Source organism: Haematobia irritans, chromosome 2 (genome assembly GCF_050003625.1).
Source record: "Haematobia irritans isolate KBUSLIRL chromosome 2, ASM5000362v1, whole genome shotgun sequence".
Lineage (NCBI taxonomy): Eukaryota > Metazoa > Arthropoda > Insecta > Diptera > Muscidae > Haematobia > Haematobia irritans.
Genome location: NC_134398.1, coordinates 69,196,106 through 69,202,226, shown reverse-complemented (window position 1 = coordinate 69,202,226; position 6,121 = coordinate 69,196,106).

The following is a 6,121-nucleotide window of genomic DNA, read 5'->3' as shown; positions in this document are numbered from 1 at the left end:
AATTTCCGTTCGATTTAACGAATTTTTCTTATTATCGAAAGGGTCTGACAATATATCGTTCGTAAAACCGAGCTTCGACTGTATCTATATATATGCATATATGAGCTACAGTGAGTCACAGTGAAAATGGCCCACCAGAGTAAATGTAAATATTTTGAAATTTTATCTCATATTTGGCCAATCAGAGATCCAAATGTTAGTTTTCTCTTAGGTAAATCTAATTAATAACAATATTTGGTGAGTATAAAGTTCAGGTTTCAGCTATAAATTATTGGAATCAGACATTTAAGAGAAATGTCAGAAATATCATGCCACAGTAAAAATGACCCACCAAAAGAAATGGCAAAAATATAACGGTTTTCTTCCAGCATTTCATCACATTTGCTTTTACCTGTTACATTACAATGTTCTTAGAATATTAAAAGTGCAAACACGCAACAAAGTGGTCGATTACAATTTTCTTAAAAAAAGATAAAACAATCACACTTCGTTTGAGATGCGAAATTTAATAATAAATCATTTTAAAAACGTAATTCAAAGGCGAATTGCAGAAATGGTTCAAGTTCCTCGTGGAACCATTAAAAATATAATTAAAAGGTATACCGATGAAAATCGGATCATTGATAAGCCGAGATCCAGTTCAAAAAAACGGGTTTCTGACAGAGATGAACGATGGATAGTAAATAAATGTCGATCTAACCCCAAACTAAGTGCTCCAAATATTCGAGATTTGGTGGCCAAACATCTCCAAGTGAATTGCCATGCAGAAACCATCAGAATAGTTCTCCACAGATCAGGATTACATGGACGAACTGCAAGAAAGAAACCGTTCGTAAGTCTAAGAATAAGAGAGACCGATTACTATTTGCCCATGCGTATACAGCAAAGGAATTTTCGTTTTGGAAAGATGTTCTATGAGTCGAAATTCAACCTTTTTGGGTCAGATGGTAGAAGAAATGTGTGGAGAAAAGCAAACGAAGAACTGCACCCAAAGCATTTACGGCCAACTGTTAAACACGGCGGAGGGCATGTGATGGTTTTGGGTTCTTGCTCTGTTGCGGGTGTAGGAAATCTCATTTATATTGAAGGCAACATGGACAAGATGCAATATCTGTCTATTTTGAAAGATAATTTGATTCAAAGTGCGGAAAAGCTGGGCATTGGTAGTTGATTTCATTTTTACCAAAACAACGACCCAAAACATACAGCTCATGTTGCAAAAGAGTGGCTGCTTTATAATTGTCCGCGTGTCATAAAAACCCCAGCCCAGTCTCCGGACTTACATATAATAGAAAATTTGTGGTATAAACTTGAAGTGGAAATTCGAAAATATCATATATCCTGCAAGGAAGACTTGAAGAGAGCATTAGTGGAAGAATGGCAAAAAGTAAGCCCTTCTTACACAACAAAATTGGTAGAATCCATGCCATGACGCTTAAAATCAGTCATTAAACAATAAGGATTTTCCACTAAATATTAGATATAATTTATTGAATTAAAATATTTAGTTAAACATTTCGGGTCATTTTCACTGTGGCGTGAGTTTTTTTGTTTTCCTTAAAAACATTTTTGTTTTATGAATTGATAGAATTTTAAGGTCTTTCTAATATTATATTTAGTTTGTATTTATCTATATTTTAAGAAAATAAAAGAAATTGAAATATATATTTGCAAGAAAATGAGGTTTTCATTCTAACAACTAAATTTGTGTGGGTGTGCCATTTTCACTGTGACTCACTGTATATCTAAATCTGAACCGATTTCGATGATGTTTTTTCACATATAGTTAGCACTATAGAAGATTAGAGGAAGTCAACTTTGATTGAGATCGGTTGATAAATAAGGGTTTTATGACCAAAATTTTGAAAATCGGGCCATACATGCAGTATAAGTGAGCTATTCCTAAATCTGAGCCGATTTCCATTAAATTTTCCAGGATTGGTTGATCCCACAGAAGGTTACCTTGTGCTAAATTTGAGTAAGATTAGGGGCAAATTTTTGAAAATCGGACGAAACATATATATTGGAGTTATATCTACTATAAATCTGAAAAGAATTGGATGATATTTTGCAGAATTAGGTAATACCACAGAAGGTTACCTTGTGCTAAATTTGAGTAAGATCGATTAATAAATAAAGCTATGTTATTATGAACAAATTTTGCAATATCGGGCGATGTCTATACATAAATGGGGGATATATCTAAATGTGAACCGCTTTCCATTAAATTTTGCAGGATTGGTTGACACCACAGAAGGTTACCTTGTGCTGAATTTAAATAAATATTTATTTATTCATTATTGAGATACGATTAAAATTGATAAAATTGGCTATGACAACTACACTAAAAAAAATGAACCCTATATTTCACTAAAGCCGATTTAATTTTCTTTTAGTCCATGAAATTATTGTGTTTTAAGAAAGTTTCCATGACGTTTTTAATTTTTTTGGGGTATGTTAGTTAAATTAACTAAAACAGAAGAAAAAATATGCACAAATTAAGCATAAAGATTAAGAATTTCTCAAAATTTGTAAAATTTCCCAAACATGTGCCCATCTTGAACTTCGTATGGCACTGAAGACATTTTTGCAATTTTGAACTCTAATTATACCCTCCACTATAGGATGGGGGAATATTAACTTTGTCATTCCGTTTGTAACACATCGATATATTGCTCTAAGACCCCATAAAGTAGATATATTCTGTGTAGTGGTGAAATTCGGAGTCGATCTAAGCATGTCCGTCCGTCTGTTGAAATCACGCTAACTTCCGAACGAAACAAGCTATCGACTTGAAGCTTGGCATGAGTAGTTGTTATTGATGTATGTCAGATGGTATTGCAAATGGTCAATATCGGACCACTTTTACCCCTAGATTTGGTTTGCGGAGCCTCTTGGAGGAGGAAAATTCATCCGATCCGATTGAAATTAGGTACGTGGTGTTACTATGTGGTTTCTAACAACCAGCGGTGCCAACTTTGACGATTTTTCGTCATTTTGATTGTAAATTTGACATGTGAAGATTTGATGACGATTTTAACCAACGTAGTTATGAGTTGACGGTTTTTGAAAATGTTCAACTCAAGTGTTTAATTTTTAAATTGTTTATGACAATTTGACGATTTTTCATAAGTTGTACTGTAAACAAACATTTTTTAATCTCAATACTATGACAATTTGTATCTAGCTTGCTGTCAGTCACATTCGTCTCCAATGTAGAAATAAAGGGTGATACGGTCAAAATTTGGTAAAGGCAAAACGCGTGTAAATCGGTGAAATCGTTTATTTAAAAAATCAAATTAAATTTCTTTTTCAAGTTCAATTAGTATAAAATTCAGGAAAAATATTCAGTTAGGCTTTCGCTTTTCCAAATCCGAATTGCCGGGCCTCACGCTTGACACCTGCCATCAGATTTTGTACAGCCACCTTGTCCACCTTCTTCGCCGCAGAAAGCCAGTTTGCCTTTAACTGCTGCTCGTCCTTAGCAGTTTTTTTGGTCTTCTTTAGGTTCCAACCGTGTTTCTTCAGGAAAGGCAGCAGACGTTTATTCAAACACTCTTTCACGTAAATTTCTTTGTTGACAGTCCCGGAAGCTATGAAAATTCTGCTTTTCATGCCACAGGTACTGATGGCTTGCCAAACCAGATATTTCTTTGCGAACTTTGACAGTTTTATGTGCTTGAAAATATCTGCTACCTTTCCCCTTCCTTTTGTCCCGGAAGCTGCTTGTAGTCGGCTTTGACGTAGGTTTCGTCGTCCATTACCACGCAGTCAAACTTCGTCAGCATCGTCGTGTACAGCCTCCGGGATCGCGCTTTGGCCGTCGTATTTTGTTTATCATCGCGATTTGGAGTCACTTGGACGGCATTTTGACAACTGAAGAGTGAATTCCAAAATCAAAATAGGAGCAACATTCTATACACACACACCTTCAAAAAGAGGGATGTTCAGGTTTTTAAATGCAAAATTGAAAGAAATACGTCAAGTTTATATTGACCAAATTTTGACCGTATCACCCTTTAATTTTCAAAGCAATCAATATAAATAAAACCAAAATACGGAATTCCTTTGAAACTTCGAATTTACAACATATTCTTGTGTCCAAAATCTACTTAAAGCTAAATAACTCTGAATGTAATTAACTCAATTTAGTTAAATTAACTTTATTCATAACCGATAAGCCAAGTTATGCTAAATAAATTGTAATAATAAATTATAAATAAATTGATTTATATTCCTTTGAAGAATATGACTGAATTAGATATTTAACTGTACACTTCATGTAATAAAAGTGAAGTAAAATGGCTTTTGTAATGTTTTTTTTTTTTTTTTTTGAATAAAACGTTTATTTTCCTCCCAAATCTTTGTGTTAGACTATTTCAAGGGTGACGATTTTTCGACGAATTTTATGTGACGACTTGCCAATTTTGACGAAAAATATGTTAAAAATTGACGATTTTAGGCCCAAAACAGTTGGCACCACTGCTAACAACCATGCTCATATTGGTCCATATCGGTCCATATAAACCGATCTTCAGATTTGACCTCCGGGCCCTCTTGGAGGAGTAAACTTCATCCCATTCGGTTGAAATTTGGTACATGGTGTTAGTAGGTCGCCGCTAACAACCATGCCGGTCTATAGGTATAGTATATAGCACTCAGATAAACCTACCCTGAATCACACAAAAATTAGTCCATATCTGTTCATTATTGTATATAGCCCCCATTTAAAGCGACCCCCATATTTTAATTCTGGCTCCCTAATTACCACGAAAAAGTTCATATCGATTCGTAATTATTTGTAAACTTCCCTATATATATATATATATATATATATATATATATATATATATATATATATATATATATATATATATATATATATATATATATATATATATATATATATATATATATATATATATATATATATATATATATATATATATATATATATATATATATATATATATATATATATATATATATATATATATATATATATATATATATATATATATATATACCAAAACATGGACCGATAGGCACCATTTTCGGTACACTTTTTGATGGTCCTAAAATACCTTTAGATTTCCAATTTCAGGCAAATTGGATAAAAACTTCAGTTGTTATAAGCTCAAGACCCCAAATCGGGAGGTCGGTTTATATGGGGACTATATCAAAACTTGGACCATTATAGCCCATCTTCGAACTTGACCTGCCTGCAAACAAAAGACGAACCTGTGCCAAATTTCAGGACGATAGCGCCATTATTGAAGCGTGATTACAACAGGCAGACAGACGGACATGCTTATAACGTCTTAGAATTTTTCCCTGATGAAGAATATGTATACTTTATATAGTCGGCAATCGATATTTCGATGTGTTACAAACGGAATGACAAACTTATTATACCATAGAATGGTGACGGGGATTGTGGATTTTTTTGTCGATATTAAACTTACGAATCTAATACAACTTGTTGAATAGTGTTAAAATGTCTACGATTTTTTTTGTTGAATAGTGGATTTTTTATCAGGTAAAATTAGAAAGTATTTTCGATAAAACTCCAACAACTCTGGACGTTGAATCTTTAAAAAAGTTTATCGCAGGAAAATTGAAAAATATTACATTTGGATTTTTTATCAAATGAAACTATGTTTTCGTTCTGTGTGGGCTGAATTATTCAATGAACAAATTGTATAAAAAGTGGTATTAACAATTGTAGTTCGGTTAAACCCACTGTTCAACAAAAAAAAAATGTAATTAATATTACCTTACTTCATGAGATCAATAAAGCAGGAAGCCTTCCATTATTCATCAATTCAAATTCGTTAGATGTTGTTTTATTTCTTTGGGTCCATTTTTATTAATTAGAATTCTAAGACTCTTATTCTAGAATTCATCAAGTCCAAAAAGTAAACAACTTGACTACTTAATAAAAATTGTTATTTCTTTCTTCATATTTTGTCACATTAACAATCGATTTATTCATATCAATAAAAATAATTATTGCAATATTTATTATAAACTTTTATTTTCTGTTTGTTTTAAAAAAATTGAGACCCACCCAAAAAACAAAAAATCAATGAAAATTTCCAAAACAAATTTGACCTTATAT